Source organism: Lithobates pipiens, unplaced genomic scaffold (assembly GCF_037356315.1).
Source record: "Lithobates pipiens isolate NorthernLeopardFrog02 unplaced genomic scaffold, aLitPip1_a1.2 Scaffold_23, whole genome shotgun sequence".
Taxonomy (NCBI): domain Eukaryota; kingdom Metazoa; phylum Chordata; class Amphibia; order Anura; family Ranidae; genus Lithobates; species Lithobates pipiens.
In genome coordinates this window covers 22,677,772-22,697,898 of record NW_027507785.1, presented here as the reverse complement: position 1 = coordinate 22,697,898, position 20,127 = coordinate 22,677,772, and the positions used below count along the sequence as shown (strand labels likewise).

Sequence of the window (20,127 nt, the reverse complement as noted above, 5' to 3'; positions counted from 1 at the left end):
CATACTAGACAATGTACTTAAAGTGTCACTATCCTCCTCTTAAAAACTCACCCAACTATTCATTATCCACCGAACTTACCGTACACCTGAGAAACTACACAAGTGGCATAGAAGAGATGATCCCTTATGTCCCCGCTGTCTTATTGACAATTATTATTATTAATAATAATAATAATAATAATAATAATATTGACAATGGTACACTTGTCCATATGTTGTGGAAATGCCTGAAACTACAAAGGTACTGGGCAAGTGTGGTGAATACTGTCAATAACATATGGAACCTCAAACTTGCAACCAACGCAACAGTCTGTTGGGCTGACTGGATGAAGAACAATACATACCACACACATACACTGCCATTTTTATGCCGCGTACACACGACCGGACCTTTCGAGGGACTAGGTCCGACGGTCTTTCCGATGGACTTTCCAAATGAATGGACTTGGGCCCACACAATAACACCAAAAGTCAGACGGATTCGAGCGTGATGACGTACGACTGGGCTAGAATAAGGACGTTCATAGCCAGTAGCCAATAGCTGCCCTAGTGTCGGTTTTTGTCCGTCGGACTAGCAGATTTCTGAATCCGGCGGAGTTCTGGTGGGAAAAATTTAAAACATGTTCTATTTCTAAAGTCCGCCGGATTTTTGGCAACAAAGGTCCGATGGAGCCCACACACGATCGAATTGTCCGACGGACTAGTTCTGTCTGACCTTTGCTGTCAAAAAGTCCAGTCGTGTGTACGTGGCATTAGAGTATTATTCCTGGCTAGGAAACTAATAGGTAGAAAGTGGCTATCTACAACGGCCCACACACAGGCAGAATAGATAACATCCCTGAACAACTCTCTTATTAGAGAGCAACTTACATACAAACACCGAGGCAGCTCGAGAAAATTTGAGAACATATGGGAGCCCTGGCTGGACACTCCTAGTCTGGTTCCATTACGTTTGGTCCACAATAGAATTTTAGGGGGCAGAACAGCACCGACAATAACACCATTAAATTAACTAAGAATGGGTGAAGGGGAGACAAAGCTGTTTTATTTGTTAGAATAACTCGGAAGGGAGATACTATGCACATAATAGGTCCTGCAGAAATTAAAATGGTTAAAGTTTTTTTACCCAACGGTTAATGTTTGTTGTTAAAATTACACACCGCTGCCCGCTGGTTAGGGGATAGCGGTACCTTATTCTGCTCGATGGCTGCGGTGTAGCCGGGAGCGGAAGGGGAGTAAATGATACACGAAGGACACACATGACCAAAGAATTACAATCACAGTGGCCTTAATATACATAGATTTCTATATTTTTGAAATTATCTCTACAGTTATTAATGTATAAGCAAGGAAAATAACAGAATGCAAGGCCATCCAGCATTGCTCCTTAAGTGCCCTTCACAGATATATGATATATGTTATGTTTGAAAGCTGGAAAATAAAAAGTTTTTGTTTGTTTGTTTTGTGTTGTTTTTCAATAAAAAGTATCTGTTTAAAAAAAGAGATCTGTTGATTTCTCCCTAAGTTTGGCCTTGTTGCACTTTTCTCTTTTACCACTAGGTGGCCGGGTACTTGGTGGTACTGGATATGAGAAGGGCAACTCAAGGTCAGGTTATGGGTATTTGGGGTATATCAGCCAATGGGCAGGGGTTTTCTTGAATCCCTTGACCTGCTGGGAGAACCTATATATTCGGGTGGAGTCAGGTGATCAGGGTTCTGTGTCACCTGGACGGCTGTCTGGGTGGACGTGTGTTGTATTGCCCAGGTTCCTAAAGTGGAGATTGGGCCTATCCTGGGCACATCTGGGTGCTAGGCTGTCTGAGGGACTATTCAGAAGCAAGAGAACAGTTTAGGGTTGGGATTGCGGCTTGCAGTCCAACCAGAAGTGACGGTTCTGCCAGCCGGAGAACCTGTCGGTGGTCAGAGGTGGAGAACCCGTCGTGGTCGGAGGTGGAGAACCCTTCGTGGTCGGAGGTGGAGAACCCTTCGTGGTCGGAGGTGGAGAACCCTTCGTGGTCGGAGGTGGAGAACCCTTCGTGGTCGGAGGTAGAAGGCAAGCTGTCAGCACTAAGGGACCAACCACCTTTACCAGGGACCACAGTGAGTAGCTGAAGCAAGTACCGGAGCAGCATTCTCACCAACCGGGGACGGTGAAGAACCTGGAAACTTCAGTGGGTATCAAGCCAGGGACTCAACCAGTGCAGGTGATGCTTGAAGAGAAGCCTTGTGTGTCAAGATAGGGACCGAGCAGACCAGCAGAGTGAAGCTTGAGTAGTATCTGGAATGCCAAACTAGGGACTCGGCAGAGAAGCGAGGGTGATGCTTGAGGAAGATACTACTGTGGAAATTGGAGGAGCTCAAGGGCAGTGAATCGGAGGGTCTAGTGAGAGGCCGGGAGCTCAGCAGGCTGAAGAACTACAAGAAGTGATTGTAGTGGAAGTGAAGGAACTGTTCCACTGTTGCTATAGGAGACAGCATTCCTAAACATGCAGATGTGGCATCTTATTGGGGCCTTTCTCTGCACGGCTGTCCTCCTATTGAAGTCTCGGTGTCTGCCAATTGAACTACTTAAGGGTGTCCTGGCCCTAACCCTCTTTCCCCCAAAAAGATTAAGAGAAATAAAATCTCTTTTGCATTCAAGAAGTGTCTGGCGCCCAATGACTTTAACCACTTTTCACCCATTATGCCTCACAACCCACCATATAGAGAAGGATGTCAGCTATCTCTGGCTCTGGAGGTTCTCATTAGACTGAAGGAGGCCTGGGATCTTGCTACAGTAAAATATCACAATGTGACCACTAGATGGAGCTGGGGGACATACTGTAAGACAGGGGTGTCCAACCTTTTGAAGAGCGAGGGCCACATAAGACACTTGGTAACCGGTCGCGGGCCACAATGAGCAGAGCAGGTGGATGACAGGTCCGTGCAGAGCGGACACAGACCACTCTACTTTATGGGTCCTCCCATCCGCCCTGACGGAAGGGGTTTGATCCCCTTCTGTTTTTTTTTTGCGAGTCAGATTGGAGGTAGGCAGGTGTAAAAGGACACAAATCTGTTTACATCTGCCGTGTCATAGAGGTGAATGGAGGGTCCGATTGAGTTGGACCGATTGTGTGAAAGGGGCCTTTCACACTAATCTAGTGCACTGCACCTGTGTCTTTCCTGTGGGTTAGCTACATTTTGCCATAGACTTCTATTATATCCTACAGGTGTGGGGCACTTTCTGAAAGCTCACCAAACCCGCAGGTAATAACAGAAGTCTATGCCTCAGTGCAGGTAACCTGAAGGTGCCCTGCACCTGAGGATCAGTTTGAAAACAGCCCAGTAACCACTGCACAGATATGCCCATATATACACTGCAATTTTAGTAATAAACCGACCTTTAACAACGGTCTTCCATTCAGGTATCGCCTGCTGTTGCTGTCCCCAGCAGAGTGCATTTGGCATCACTCCGCTTGTGACAAGAGACGGCGCTATACAGGAAGCATCAGCTTATACAGCTCTGCTCCACAGATGCTTGCTTTGCCGGTGTCCTATCATATTGTATCCCCCATTGGATAGTGTCCGCTGTGGACTGCGCATGCGCAGTACACAGCACACAGCACACACAGATTCCGAAAATAGCCGAAGGTGAACGGCGCCTGCGCCGTGAGTCCAGGTTGCATCCCCACCATCCAAGTGGACATAGAGTTAGAATATAAAATTGCCGAGCGCAGCGAGGCTGTGCCTGAAGCGTGGCGAGTGAAGCTAGCCCGCGAGGGGCCCTTTAATATCGGCAGCCCTATGTCCACTTGGATGGTGGGGCTAGCACCTCCACTCACAGCACAGGCGCCGTTCATCTTCTGAGATTTTCCGAAGATCCTTCTGCTCCGTACTGCGCAAGCGCTGCGCCTGCGCAGTACGGGGCGGACAGTATCCGATGGCACACAACACAGATGCTTTGGGATGGCGGGTCCACAACCCATGATCTGGGCTTGCCAATCTGCCATCCAACAGAAGGAGTTTGCGGGCCCCATCAGAGGGCTCCGCGGGCCGCATGTGGCCCCCTGGCCACTGGTTGGGCACCCCTGCTGTAAGACATACATACATCTTTGTAATGAGGGATACAATGTAACAATTCTAGAGAGCGCCAGAGGTAATTAGCAAAAAGATGGAACCAAAGGTTCTCTAGAATTGCTACATTGTATCTCTTGTTACCTATGGATTTCCCATGCTCATGAGTTCCATCTAGTGGGCATAATGTGGTATTTTATTACTGCCCATACTAGCTCATTATGAAATACTTACCTTAGATCGAAGCTATTGCAGCGGTCCCTGTACACGGCTGTGACTGGCGACATGTCTCCCGGAGTTATTTCTGGGTTCGCGGGCTCCAGCGATGTGATTGGCATGCGTGTGGGAGCAGCCAGTCACGGCACAGGCCCTTTAGAAACAGCATGATCGAGAGGTTTCTTCAGTGCGCATGCGCCAATGACGTCGTCGCAAGCGCATATGGTAAATATATCCTAAACCGTGCAAGTTTAGGAGATATTTACAGTACCTACAGGTAAGCCTTAATATAGTACAAGTGGTGTAAGCGGGGTCTACAACCACTTTAAAGGGGTTGCAAAGTCTCATGGTTTTTCACCTTAAAGAGGAACTCCGCCCGCCCTTACCTGTCCTGGAGTCCAGCGATGTTTTCATCGGCTGGTCGGGTGCTGCCACCGCCATTGTGGGTAAGGGAGCTCGACAGGGCAACCTTTCAGCTTCTCGGCCGGGTTCCTACTGCGCATGCAGGATGTGCGTTGCACTCTCTCACTGGCCCGGCAGAAGGGGAGGAGCAGGGGGTCTGAGCTGCAGACGTAATTCACCGCGGCCCGGTCTCCCGGAAGTGATGACAGGGCAGTGGCAGCTGGTGCTCAAAATTCCTGGGGGGGGGGGGGGGGGGAGGGCGCAAAAAAAATTGAAAAAAAAATCATCAAATGCTGCAACTGTGCCCTCAAACGCAGCCACTGTTTCATCAATTGCAGCCACTGTGCCCATCAAACGCTGCCATTGTGCCCTCAAACGCTGCCAATGTGCCAAACGCAGCCACTGTTTCATCAATTGCAGCCACTGTGCCCATCAAACGCTGCCATTGTGCCCTCAAACGCTGCCAATGTGCCAAACGCTGCCATTGTGCTCATCAAAAGCTGCCAATGTGCCCATCAAATGCTGCCAGTGTACCCATCAAATGCTGCCAGTGTGCTCATCAAATGTTGTGTGCTCATCAAAATCTGCCAGTGTGCTCATCAAAATCTGCCAGTGTGCCCAAACGCTGCCAGTTTGCCCATCCTATGCTGCCAGTTTGCCCATCAAATGCTGCCAGTGTGCCCTTGAATGCCCCCAGTGTGACCCCCGTCTGCTCGCCGTCTGCCCGGCACTTACCCTGTGTTGGTGGGGCAGCGGGTGATGGCGATGAGCAGGGTGCCTCATGCATCTCCTTCCGTCCTCTCCTCCTGATAGGCGTCCAATAGTGGCGCCCGTCATTTCAGCAAATCAGGTGACGGGTAACAGATCTGAGCACCTGATTGGCGGAGATGCGGTTTAGTGTTATGAAAGAGAATATTCATTTGCTTTTCTAACATAGCTGAGTGACCTGCGAGCGCCCCGGCATGACTACCGCAGGTCACCTTTTTTGACGCCTATTAGAGCCTTTGGCTCTAATAAGGTGCTTCAAAAACACACCCCAGCCGCTGTAATTCAGGCGCCCCAAAGAGGAGCCGGCACCTGAATAGGGGGTGGCAGCAGCGGCCATAGAAGCACCAGAGGGGGGGGGGGCAATCAGATAAGCAGAGGTTCCACTTTTTGGTGGAACTCCGCTTTAATACATTATGTGCATTAAGGTGAAAAACCTGCCCCCCCCCCCCAGAGCCCCCTTTTACTTATTTGAACCCAATTGTTCCAGCGATGTGCACAAGCCCAGCCTCTGTCTTGGGTCCTTATTGGATAGATGGATAGCAGCAGGAGCCATTGGCTCCCGCAGCAGTCAATCAATTCCAGTGAAGACGTGAGTTGGGGGCGGGGCTGAGTCCTGCTGTCTGTGTCAATGGACGCAGCAGTGGGACTCGTATGTATGACAAAAAAAAAACGAACCTTTCCAATCTCTTTAAGGGACATTCCTTCAGAGAATATAGACTGCAGAGCATTCGTCTTCACCCAATTCCTACAGAATGTAAATGGATATTCGTTGAACGAACGGCTATGGGAATTATTCATATATACACCCTTAATTATTAAAGATTTTGGGCTGGTAGATGATTGGTCCGGCACTCCCTCCCATTGCACATGGGTCTTGCCCCCTTGCTGCCAGTAGCTCTTTAATGGGAGTCAGGGGCAGACTTCCCAATCTTGTTATCTCTGTGATTGGCTCACCGTTGTCACATGATCTAGGGACCATCCAATTAGCGCCTACTCATAAAGAGGGATCAGGAGCGGGTGACAGCTCAGGTGCTGTGCTGGGAGCATGTCAGTGAATTTGCTCTCAGCAAAGAACAGTGCTGCTAAATGCTGTATATATGGAAGAGATAATGGTAGAGGGGCTGATCTATGTCAGACGTTTGTGAACACAACCAAGAATTGCACGAGCACCAGGATTTATAACTGCGTCATCTCTGAACTCTTACCTGGGTCCAGGAAATATATGGTGAGCCTGGATGATGGCTGGAAAAACAAATGTGTTCACAAATGTTTGACACAGATCAGCCCCCTGCTGCGGCCTCTCAGCTAGCGACTTGCTGCAAAGTGACAACTCTCTGCTCTACCTGGAACTGAACTGGCGCCGCAGTGTGGTCATTAGCGGTACTTCTCTCCCTGGAATCCACTGTGCAATGCCACCATGTGATCATTACCGGTATTACTCTGCCGGGAACAAGAGGAACTTCACTCTCTCAATCAACACTGACAACGTATTTCTAATCCTTATGCTGATAGGATTAGTAAATATATAGGAAAGTATATCATGTTTACATTTCTTCAGGTACTTGCTGGTTTCTGGCCTAAGCAAAAAATATCATACGTCCCAGGAGTCTTCAGGAGGGGAGGAGGGGCTTCCTTGGCTAAGCGCACCTTCCTGCATGCATGCCTAAGCCAAGGGCTTATCTGCCCTTATTCGAGATGGCCACAGCCAGAAATGCTAGAGGTGTGTTTTTGCAAGTGATTTCTCAGCAAAATAAAGCACAGAGACCTGGATGGATTGGAGGAGTTAAAGTGGTTGTAAAGGCAGAAGGTTTTTTTTTTATTATCTTAATGCATTAAGATCAAAAACCTTCTGTGTGCAGCTCCCCCTAATACTTACCTGAGCCTCATCTCGATCCAGCAAAGTCCACGTGTGTCTCGGCTGTCTGAGATTCTCCCTCCTGATTGGCTGAGACACAGCAGCAGCGCCGTCGACCAATGAGGAGAGAGGGGGCGGGGCAGAACAGTGGCTGTGGACTCGATGTCCAGCGGCAACCCGCGATCAAGGTATACAGAGGCGGAGCGGGGAACTGTAAACAAGGCATTTCCCCGTTCTGTCTAGTGACCTGTCAGACATCTGTTCCCAGTCATCGGGAACAGCGATTTCTGTCATGTCCCTGGTTGCCCATCCCCCCCTACATTTAGAACACACCCAGGGAACACACTTAACCCCCTTGATCGCCCCCTAGGGGTAACCTCTTCCCTGCCAGTGACATTTATACAGTAATTAGTGGCTATTTTTAGCTCTGATCGCTGTATAAATGTCAGTGGTCCCAAAAAAGTGTCAAAAGTGTCTGATTTGTCGGCCGCAATGTCGCAATCCCGCTAAAAATCGCAGATCACCGCCATTACTAGTAAAAAAAATCATAATAAAAATGCCATAAATCTTTTCCCTATTTTGTAGATGTTATAACTTTTGCGCAAACCAACCAATATACACTTATTGCTTTTTTTTTTTTAGCCAAACATATGTAGAATAACACATATTGGCCTAAACTGATGAAAAAATTAGTTTTTTTTAAAAACATTTACGGGGATATTTATTATAGCAAAAAGTAAACAATATTGTTTTTTTTTCTCCAAAATTGTCGCTCTTTTTTTGTTTATAGCTCAAAAAATAAAAACCACAGGGGTGATCAAATACCACCAAAAGAAAGCTCTATTTGTGAGAACAAAAAAAGAACACAAATTTTGCTTTGGTACAGTGTCGCACGACCGCACAATTATCAGTTAAAGCAACGCAGTGCTGTCTAGATTAGTATAATTCATGCAGTGCCGCTGCCACCCTATGGTCATTACTGGTACTGCTCTCCCTGGGCCTAAATTGGCTTTCCAGTGCCACAAATTGGCTTTCCAGTGCCACACGGTGGTCATCAGTGGTATTGCTCAGCCTCAAAATTATTCCAATCTGAAGTGACACACCGTAGCCATTATGCCCCGTACACACGATACGAAAATCGTACGGAAAATACCGCTTTCGATGCGATCGTACGATAATCGGATCGTTAGTACAGAGCTTTCGAGAGCCGATTCGAACAGTACATCCGATATTATTCTATCGGACGTGCACGGAAATTTTTTTCGTACGATGCTAGATCGTACGATTTTCGTGTAATCAGTACAGCTATCGTTCGAAAATGCAATACAAATGCATTACAACACATGACATCACGTACAAATTTTTTTTATGTTGTGCGGGAATTTTCGTGACTTTAGTAAACTCATCAGATTCGATCTGAGATTAGCATGCAATAAAAAACGGACGTTCATTCGTCCGATAATCTCATCGTGTGTATGGGGCATTAGTCTGCAGTACCATCCTGTGGCCATCAGCAAGACTGCTCTGAATGGAACCGAATTGGCTATGCTGTGCCACACTGTGGTTATCAGTGATAGTGTTTGACCTAAAAAATTAATTGGTTCTGCAGTGTCGCCCTGTGGCCACTAGCGGTACGGCTCTGCCTGGAACTAACTCTATTCTACAGAGCCAGTTCTGCTCTGCCTGGAACTGAATCAGACCTGCTGTGCCACCCTGTGGCCATTTACAGGTACTACTCTGACTGGAGCCGAATCGGCTTTGCAGTGCCACGCTGTGGTCATCATAAGTGTTGCTCGGCCTGAAAAATTTATCCGTTCTGCGGTGCCACCCTGTGGCCTTTAGAAGTACTGCTCTGCCTAGAACTAAATAGGCTCTGTAGTGCCACCCTGTGGTCATTACTGGTACTTCTTTGCCTGGAAGGGAATTGCCTCTGCAGTGCCACCTTTTGGTAATTTTCAGTATTGCTCTGCCTAGAACTGAATCGGCTTGGGAGTGTCACACTTTGGTTATTATCCATGGTATTGGTTGGCCTGAAAAATAAATCGGTTCTGCAGAACCACCCTGTGGACCTATATCTACGCTGCCGGGATTGGACGGGTGATCTGTCTATCAAAGTCCCGGGACCAGGAGGAGGGGCTGTATGTGACAGCGAGCGGCGGGGAACGCGGCAATGTGAAATGAAAGCTGTTATTGCGGTGTTCCCTGCGCTCCGATCATCCGGGTGGCTCTCCTGTTCCTCTTCTCCTCCACGATCGCTGGGAGAAGGACAAGGAAAATGTTTGCCAGCACACCATGGATCAACAAGGAAGCATCCAATCAAATTACTTAATGCGTGATCACGTCAAAAGATTCCCCAGCCCCTTTCTCTGCAGTGCCAGCTGCTTTGGACAGTGAATGAATGGGAAGTGCTCTGTACTGAGCGGCTTCATGTTCATTCACAAACTAAAGCCTAGTAAACACAGTTTATTAGGCTTCAGTTATGAATGAACACAATGAGTGATATGTACCAATTACTCACTGTGCTCATTCAGAAAAGGAAGCATCCGGTAAACGCCCCCTACTGCAGTAAGGGGAATCTATGCCGCATGGGGGTGATTAGGGTATGCCCAGGCATAGGGTATTGTGCATGCCTATGATCTGGAGTGACACTAGATTAGGGCTGAAGATCAGGAGGTGTGGGGACTGGTCTCCTGGATCTGGAGTGACAATGGATTAGGAGTATGGAACAGGACAAGGGTGGACTGGCCTCCTGGATCTTGAAAATCATGTTATAAGGTCTGTGGACCAGTCTCCTGGATCTGGAGTAATACTGGACTACGATTGTGGATTGGGAGGTGTGTGGACCAGTCTCCTGGATCTGGCACAACACTGGATTAGGGTTGTAGATAAGGATAAGTATGGACTAGTCTCCTGGCTCCGGAGTGACACTGGATTAGAACTATGGAACAGGACAAGGGTGGACTGATCTCCTGGATCTTGAAAATCATGTTATAAGGTCTGTGGAACAGGACAATCGTGGGCCAGTCTCCTGGATCTGGAGTAATACTAGGGTGACCAGATGTCCCCCATTTCAGAAATCGGAATTACACCCCCCCCCCCGCTCCTACTAGCTTAGGGGTGTATTTTTTCCATTATCTGTGTCCCTTTCTGATGATGATGTGCTGGTCGGAGCGGATGGACTATTTCTTCAGTTTCCGGCCTTTTCAGCTCCGCTCAAATCCCAGCCAACCGCCTGCCTGCTTATCCCCTTGCCTTCCCCACCCAGTAGTAGCCGGGGCCTGGAGAGTGAGACCTGAGAGGCTGTGAGGCGGGTGGCGGAGGAGGCGATGGGCAGAGAGAGGAGCTGAGCTCAGCTGATGATGTCCAGCAGCAGGAATAGGGGGGAAGCAGATCCAATGGTGGGGCTGCCAGTGCCTTCAAGGTTTCAACACAGGTGTGCTTTGGGGGTGTCTGTGAATAGACTACATTGCACTGTGTCTGTCTCTCTGGCATAATGTATGTGTAGTGCTGGCTCCTGAAGAGCACCCGCTATGTGTTTTTGTCATTTAATATTCCTGGAAACGCAGTTTGGTTTTGGGTCCAATTACACGAAATTTTGGTCTCAGTACCAGTCTGGCTGGATTGCATTGTGTTCTGCTTGACCATAGGTGGCGCTGTCATCTCTGGCAAGTGCCAGAATGCAGTCCAGTTGGGTGCATTGAGTGCCAGTTCTCTCTCGGAGCCAGCCCAGTGGGAGTGTCACTCTTGCTGTGCATTCTGGGAGGGGGTACTTAAGGTGCTGGCATCACGTGCTTCGGGGTTCTGGTCCAGAAGTGGTTTCTGAGCGTTTTGTCCTGGTCCTCCTGGCCAGCCCCCGGGGCTCTCATGGTCTGGGGTGGGGATTCACCGGATTCCAAGCCTCGGGGCTGGCTGGCCTGAGACAAAGTAACTGAAGGAAGGATTCGGAGGTGGTCCGGTGCTGTCTCAGTTTGTGAAGAGGCCCAGCAACTGTAGAAGAATCCAGGGGAGGACTCTTTGGGAGAAGGCCACACAAAGGTTGGCTTCTCAGAAGAAGCCTGGAGGCTGAGTTGAAAGACCCCAAGCGAATCTGATCTCGTATGGTATCGCCGGACCGGCTGCAAGATACCGGTACCGTACAAGGGTTCTCTGGATTTCCTAATGTGAGAGACTTTTTCCTACTTGACTTAGTTCCAAGAGTACCTGGACTTTTCTACCTAAACCCTCTAATGCCGCATACACACGATCAAATTGTCCGGCGGACTGAGTCCACCGGACCACAGTATACCAGGCAATTGGATCGCGTGTATGCGCAATTTACCCTACTTTGAGAGACTGTGCTTTGTTTATTCTTCTTGCAAATAAAAACCCCTTAAGCGGATCTGGTGTCAGTCTCTGCAGTTCTTGGGCCATCTACCTCATGAAAACCTAGACATACACAAGGTCAAGAAGGTAACGGTAAGCCCAATTAAATCAGCCGCTCCTTCGGGGGTCAATGCTACAGATGATATCAGAACTCACAGGCAGCGGGGGGCACTTATTGGTCATAAGTTAACAAAATCAGCACCCAGCAGCCATGTTATGCGACACACTGTGACAGAGCCAGCCAGAGCCATGATAGAGCGCCCCCTGCCTGTGAGTTATCAAAATTCTGATGATCTTAACCAGTTGCCGATCGTCTGATAGCAGATTTACTGCTACAGGGGGGTCGCGCTGGGCAAGATCACGTATATACGTGGTCCTGCATTTCTGGGTATCAGAGCCAATCAGCGGATCCGGCGGACTCGCCTAGTGGTCTGCCTATGTAAACAAGGCAGTTCGCCATTCTGTCAGTGTGGAAGACATTGATCATGTGTTCCTGCAGGTACAGGAAAGCAAGTACAGGGATCTATGTCTTTCCTTAGCAAAAACACCTCCCCCCACAGTGATAAAACACTTGTTAGGCACACATTTAACCCATTGATTGCCCTAGATGTTATCCCCTTCCCAGCCAGTGTCATTAGTACAGTGACAGTACATATTTTTAGCACTGATCACTGTATTAGTGTCACTGGTTCCCACAAAGTGTCAAAAGTGTCACTAATGCCGCGTACACACGAGCGGAATGTCCGACAGAAAAAGTCCGACAGAATCTTTTCATTGGATATTCCGATCATGTGGGTGCCTCATCTGACTTTTTTTTTTTCGAAAATTCTGACGGACCTAGAAATAGAACATGTTCTAAATATTTCCTATTGGGAAAACCGCTCATCTGTATGCTGTTCCAACGGACCAAAAACAACGCATGCTCTGAAGAAACTATGAGACGGAAGCTATTGGCTACTGGCTATTAAACTTCCCTTTTCTAGTCCCGTCGTACGTTTTATACGTCACCGCGTTCTAGATGGTCGGACTTTGGTGTGATTGTGTGTAGGCGAGACAGTTTCAGTGGAACTCCGTTGGAACTCTGTCGGAAAAATCTTCTGAGTTTATTCCGACGGGAAAACCAGTCGTGTGTTTATGCGGCATTAGTGTCCTATTTGTCCACCGCAATATCGCAGTCCCGCTATGAGTCGCTGATTGCTGCCATTACTAGTAAAAAAAAAAAAAAAAAAAGTATGTCCCCGGATTTCATTTTAAAAATCTGGTCACCTTAGTAATACTGGACTACGATTCTGGATCAGGAGGTGCATAGACCAGTCTCCTGGATCTGGCACTACACTGGATCAGGGCTGTAGATCAGGATAAGTATGGACTGGTCTCCTGGATCTGGAGTGATACCATTAGGACTGTGGATCAGGAGGTGTGTGAATCGGTCTCCTGGATCTGGAGTGACACTGGATCAGGACTGTGGAACAGGACAAATGTGGATCCTGGATCTGGGTTTCCTGCCATTTAAAGTTGAAGTTTGGGTCAGGACAGACCTGGAAGTCTTAGCAGGTTTACCTGGACAATGAGGACTCCTTGTGATGAAGGTATGTACTGATTGTACTCAGGAGGGGTGAACCTCTTTGGCATTAATGAAACTGCAAAATCTGAGGTCTGTGTGAGGCTCCTCTGTGCCGCATGTATCTCTAAACTAGATGGATGGTTCTGTCCAGGATTAGCCATTAGATCCCATCTTCCTACAGGTGCTCCTGTTTTCTATTGGAGTTGCTGGGGGTTTCGGTGCAGGATTTATGTGCCCTAATTTATTTATTTCTTTTATATAACATCAGGACATGTTTAATTGGGTTTTCTTCTTACTTTATGATCTGGATGTGTATTGCTGTATTATGTCTACTACTGATCACTATGGTTAGTTACAACGGCCTGGAGCAATTTGTAGCAGCAGCTACTTGATGAGGGATGTATGTATATGCGTTTTTATAATGCCTGGAACTCCAGGGAAATAATCAGCTGTTTGAATCTGAGGCTCAGGGGTTGGGCCACCCGGGTGAATCTGGGGGAACCCAGGTTGGGTGGCATGGATGAGATCTATGCATGCGCATTTGTTGTAGAGGTAGGTGCATTGTCATGCATCAATGTGTGTGTGTGTGTGTGTGTGTGTGTGTGTGTGGTGTTCCCCCCTTCCTCTATTTGTCCTGTTTACCGTTATTGAAAGTAAAAGTTAAGAAAATCCCAAGTATATTGGGTTTTCCCCAGAAAATTAAGGGAGAAATCTTCCAATGGGGACACTAGGTTTGGTGACCTGGGGGTCCCCCAGAAATTGACAGGGATTTCCTCTCAATTCCTGATTGGCTATATAACAGGAAGTGCAGGGATATCTGCAAATTGGGACACAGATGGCAAAATTTTTAAAATCTGACCGGGGTATAACGCGCCCTTACGCTATCCAAACTGTCAAGTCGCATGTCAAATCCATGTATTTCAATGGTCCTCGTTCTAATTGGTGTGAAAAATTTCACAGCGATGCCGGAAAAAGTTTTTTGCACACTTAGGTGGGACTTGTTCTCACCGGTTGCATGACATCACATCAAAAATTGTGAGATTTTGGGGGTCGCAATAGTGGAAATCTAGCCTTAATGCCCTGACATTTTTTTTTTTTTTTTTGGCTTCATCATACAGTAAAATGATGGGAACAGACATTATTATAAGGAACCTGGACGCATGTGTTTTGATTGTAACACATGCATTAAAGCAAAATAGTGTAAATGGGTCCTTTTTAAACATTCATGTCGTCAGCTATCTCCCTGGGGCTGTTTGGTGTGCTCCAGACATCACAGCTAGGTCTTGGACCTATTCAAGAAGTTTGCCACAGGATCGTCTTCATGAAGATTTTTAAGAAGGGATTCTTTACAGTAAGAGCATTAAAGTTGTGCAATGTTTCATTATCGGAAGGTAGAACAATAATGGAATTTGTTATAAAATCACTGTATGGTTTTCTTATAACTTAATAATATCTGAAGCTATGACTAAGAGCGATCGGTTGCTTGTGATAATGGATATGACTATCCTTGAGGGGTCAAGAAGGATTTTTATTCCTCCCCTCCCCTCCCCTCCCCCTTTGGTCTCCCATGGACCAAAGATGGGGGAGGATCTATTTACCAGACATTTTTTTTAGCCTTAATTGTCAGTGTGTTACAGAGGCTCCCTTGGCAACCCATTCGGTGAGTCGTAGTGCGATGTGTTAATTGCATTAAGGCAATCTATTCAAATGAATGGGCTAGCAATGTGCCAAATTGTCAAAAAAATGGACATGCACTGTCTTTGGCAATGCCCCATAACATGTTTGCCTTAGTGTGTCATTCAAAAATCCATGTGACATGTGTTGCAGTAACACGTGTGTAGGGATGAGCCGAACACCCCCCGGTTCGGTTCGCACCAGAACTTGCGAACGACCCCCGCGTTCGAAACGAACGTTAGAACCCCATTGAAATCTATGGGACTCGAACGTTCGAAATGGAAAGTGCTAATTTTAACGGCTAATATGCAAGATACTGTCCTAAAAAGGGTTTGGGGACCTGCCTCCTGCCTCAGGGGACATGGGTCACTGCAAAAAAAAGTTTTAAAAACTGCCGTTTTGGCGGGAGCACTGATTTTAATGACGATTAAAGTGAAAAAAAAGGTGAAATATTCCTTTAAATATGGTGCCTGGGGGGTGTCTGTAGTATGCCTGTGAAGTGCCACGTGTTTCCCGTGTTTAGAACAGTCCCTGCACAAAATGACATTAAACGGAAATAACACCATTTAAAACTGCTTGTGGTTTTAATGTTATATCTGGTTCCTGCAATATGGTTGAAAATCATTGAGAAACATGGCATGGGTAGCCCTCCCTGCCCATTACCAGCCTATTTGGGTCTTGTACGCATATTAAGGGGAACCCCGTACCCATATTAAAATAAGGAAATGCGTGTGGCCCCCAGGCCCTATATACTCAGAACAGCAGTATACAGGCGGTGCAAACAAGACAGGGACTGTGTAGGTTTGTTGTGTTAAGTTGAATCTGTTTGTAATTTTCAACTGGTACATTTTTAAAGTGTAGCTCCAGTCAAAAAAACTATTTTTAAGCTTTTTGGAAAAAAAACATAGGGAAGGGTTATCACCCCTGTATAATTTGTTTTGTCGTCCATCTTTTTTCATCTCACTTGCTGCTGTCTCCTTGCGTTTGCAAGTAGGAGATGTTTGTAAGTTGGATGTTTGAAAGTAGGGGCCTGCCCTATATTATAGCGGTATGTACTGGGTACAGAGCACGCAGACAGCACGCACTCCTAACACTACTGACTGCAAGCTCTATTATTAACCACTTGACCACTGGGCACTTAAACACCCTTAATAACCAGACCAATTTTCAGCTTTCGGTGCCCTCACATTTTGAATGACAATTACTCAGTTATGCAACACTGGACCTATAGGAAATGTTTGTCCTTTTTTTTCACACAAATAGAGCTTTCTTTTGGTGGTATTTAATCACCTCTCAGTTTTTTATTTTTTGTGCTATAAAAGAAAAAAGACCGAAAATTCTGCGAAAAAATGAATATTTCTTTGTTTCTGTTATAAAATTTAGCAGATTAGTAATTTTTTCTTCATAAATTTTGGCCAAAATTCATACTACTACATATCTTTGGTAAAAATAAGTACAAATTGGTGGATATTATTTGGTCTTTGTGAAAGTTATAGAGTCCACAAGCTATGGTGCCAATATCTGAAAATTGATCACACCTGAAGTACTGACGGCCTATTTCCCTTTTTTTTTTTTTTTTTATTTATTTATTTATTTATTTTTTCCACAAAATTGTCATATTATCAGGTTATTTCACACACACAGCATATGCATACCAAAAGACCCTGGAGAATACAATGGTGGTCGTTGCAAATTTTTATCTCGCACGGTATTTGCACAGCAATTTTTCAAACGCGTTTTTTGGGGGGAAAAAACAGTTTTGTGCTTAAAAAACAAAAAAAAAAACAGTAAAGTTAGCCCAATGTTTGCATAAAGTGAAAGATGAAGTTATGCTGAGTAAATAGATATCAAACATGTCACTCTTCAAAATTGCACATGCCCGTGGAATGGCGCCAAACGCCGCTACTTAAAAAATCCCCATAGGCGACGCTTAAAATTTTTTTTTTTACTGGTTACATGTTTTGAGTTGCAGAGGAGGTCTAGGACTAGAATTATTGCTCTCGCTCTAACGTTCTCGGCGATACCTCACATGTGTGGTTTGAACACCGTTTTCATATGTGGGCGGGGCTTACGCATGCGTTCGCTTCTGCATGCGAGCACATGGGGACATGGGCGCTTTAAAAAAAAAATTTTTTTTTTTTTTTATTGTTCATTTTAGTTTGACATTTTTTTCCCCAAAAATTTTTTTTTGATCACTTTTATTCCTATTACAAGGAATGTAAACATCCCTTGTAATAGGAATATGGGGTGACAGGTCCTCTTTACAGTGAAATCTGGGGGTCAATATGACCCCACATCTCACCTCTAGGCTGGGAAGCCTGAAATAAAAAAAAAAAAAAAAAAGATTCTGGCTTTGATCGTACTGGCGAGTTGGTAGAAGCACCGGAGGGCGGTGAGGGGTGGGGGGCGTCTATGGCTGGGTATTTCAGGGTATCACCGAGTATTGGCGGGGTACTGCAGAGTATTGGCGGGGTACTGCAGAGTATTGGCGGGGTACTGCAGAGTATTGGCGGGGTACTGCAGAGTATTGGCGGGGTACTGCAGAGTATTGGCGGGGTACTGCAGAGTATTGGCGGGGTACTGCAGAGTATTGGCGGGGTACTGCAGAGTATGCACTGGTATTGCAGAGTATTGGCGGGGTACTGCAGAGTATGCACTGGTATTGCAGAGTATTGGCGGGGTACTGCAGAGTATGCACTGGTATTGCAGAGTATTGGCAGGTAGTGATGGCCGAACGGTTCGCCCGGCGGTCGTTTCGCGGCGAATTTCCGACTTTCGCCGTCCGCGGGTTCGAACGCCTTTTTCCGTCGTTCGCCCCGGCGGACTTACGTGTTTAATGTATACAAGAACTTTAACCTTTCGTGACACGTTTATCATGTGTTACAGGACAACCAATTGAGACATGACAGCTCATGGACACTTGGACATTCCCCCTAACCTATAAATACACCCGATCCGGTGGCCATTTTACATTCTTTCTTCTGTCACTGTAGGGAAAGGATCCTGTGTGGAGTAGGGACAGAGAAAACGCTAGCTATTTGGTACACAAAAGTTCTTTTCAGGACTGGTATAGGTGTTAGGTCAGCAGCCTGAGTTTCTTTTGTCAGTTTAGATAAAGGGACAGAGCGCTGTATGCTGCTATTTTAGGGACAGCTCAGCCAGATTAGTCTTTCTTCATCATCATCATCATCATCATCATTAGCTGTTACTATCAGGTCCACAAAAGAGCTGTTCCAGCTAATCGTTCCAGCCTACTCTTTTTTGCCAATTTGTATAGGGACAGGCAGGAAGCAGTGTTGTCAGGCAGTGAGGATAATTTTAAAGACTTGCTGTTACTATTAGTTCCACAAAGGTTCTTTTCAGGACTGGTATCAGTGGTACGGTAATAGGCTTGTACACGTATAATATTCTTTCTTCCAAATATAGAAAGAATATTATACTTGACTGCTGCCCTTCTGCTGCAGTCTGCTAATCATTCACAACTCACTTGTTCCACAAAGCTCTTTATCAGGACTGGTAACTTGGTCTGTCTAGGGTGCTACGGTACATAGGCTTGGGTGCGGTACAGTCTGCTGTTCTGTAAGGACCGCTATCGGTCCACAATACATAGGGTTGCCGTGCACTACTGCTGACCGCTGCCCTATACTGCAGCAGTCCTTCATTGGTATAGGGACTGACGTACAGTCTGCTAATCACTAACACACAACCTGCTTGGTCCACAAAAGTTCTTATAAGGACTGGTAACTTGGTATAGGGTGCTACGGTACATAGGCCTGAGTGCAGTACAGTCTGCTGTTCTGTAAGGACCGCTATCGGTCCACAATACATAGGGTTGCCGTGCACTACTGCTGACCGCTGCCCTATACTGCAGCAGTCCTTCAGCGGTATAGGGACTGACGCACAGTCTGCTAAACACTAACACACAACCTGCTTGGTCCACAAAAGTTCTTATAAGGACTGGTAACTTGGTATAGGGTGCTACGGTACATAGGCCTGAGTGCAGTACAGTCTGCTGTTCTGTAAGGACCGCTATCGGTCCACAATACATAGGGTTGACGTGCACTACTGCTGACCGCTGCCCTATACTGCAGCAGTCCTTCAGCGGTATAGGGACTGACGCACAGTCTGCTAAACACTAACACACAACCTGCTTGGTCCACAAAAGTTCTTATAAGGACTGGTAACTTGGTATAGGGTGCTACGGTACATAGGCCTGAGTGCAGTACAGTCTGCTGTTCTGTAAGGACCGCTATCGGTCCACAATACATAGGGTTGCCGTGCACTACTGCTGACCGCTGCCCTATACTGCAGCAGTCCTTCATTGGTATAGGGACTGACGTACAGTCTGCTAATCACTAACACACAACCTGCTTGGTCCACAAAAGTTCTTATAAGGACTGGTAACTTGGTATAGGGTGCTACGGTACATAGGCCTGAGTGCGTTACAGTCTGCTGTTCTGTAAGGACCGCTATCGGTCCACAATACATAGGGTTGCCGTGCACTACTGCTGACCGCTGCCCTATACTGCAGCAGTCCTTCATTGGTATAGGGACTGACGTACAGTCTGCTAATCACTAACACACAACCTGCTTGGTCCACAAAAGTTCTTATAAGGACTGGTAACTTGGTATAGGGTGCTACGGTACATAGGCCTGAGTGCGTTACAGTCTGCTGTTCTGTAAGGACCGCTATCGGTCCACAATACATAGGGTTGCCGTGCACTACTGCTGACCGCTGCCCTATACTGCAGCAGTCCTTCATTGGTATAGGGACTGACGTACAGTCTGCTAATCACTAACACACAACCTGCTTGGTCCACAAAAGTTCTTATAAGGACTGGTAACTTGGTATAGGGTGCTACGGTACATAGGCCTGAGTGCAGTACAGTCTGCTGTTCTGTAAGGACCGCTATCGGTCCACAATACATAGGGTTGCCGTGCACTACTGCTGACCGCTGCCCTATACTGCAGCAGTCCTTCAGCGGTATAGGGACTGACGCACAGTCTGCTAAACACTAACACACAACCTGCTTGGTCCACAAAAGTTCTTATAAGGACTGGTAACTTGGTATAGGGTGCTACGGTACATAGGCCTGAGTGCAGTACAGTCTGCTGTTCTGTAAGGACCGCTATCGGTCCACAATACATAGGGTTGACGTGCACTACTGCTGACCGCTGCCCTATACTGCAGCAGTCCTTCAGCGGTATAGGGACTGACGCACAGTCTGCTAAA

At 46.7% G+C, this 20,127-nt stretch overlaps 1 protein-coding gene across 2 annotated transcripts in view; it reads left to right on the top strand.

Annotated features, from left to right (window-relative positions):
• LOC143927298 (FH2 domain-containing protein 1-like) overlaps positions 1–20,127 on the top strand; it is a 109,516-nt gene that overhangs the window by 41,925 nt on the left and 47,464 nt on the right. Inside the window, exon 1 of one of the 2 annotated variants that reach the window (XM_077451303.1) lies at positions 13,192–13,245. The exons of the other annotated variant lie outside the window; for it this stretch is intronic. The gene's annotated coding sequence lies outside the window, so the exon portion shown is untranslated. Of the gene's footprint in view, positions 1–13,191; positions 13,246–20,127 lie in introns of those variants that run through there. 2 annotated transcript variants of the gene reach the window in all.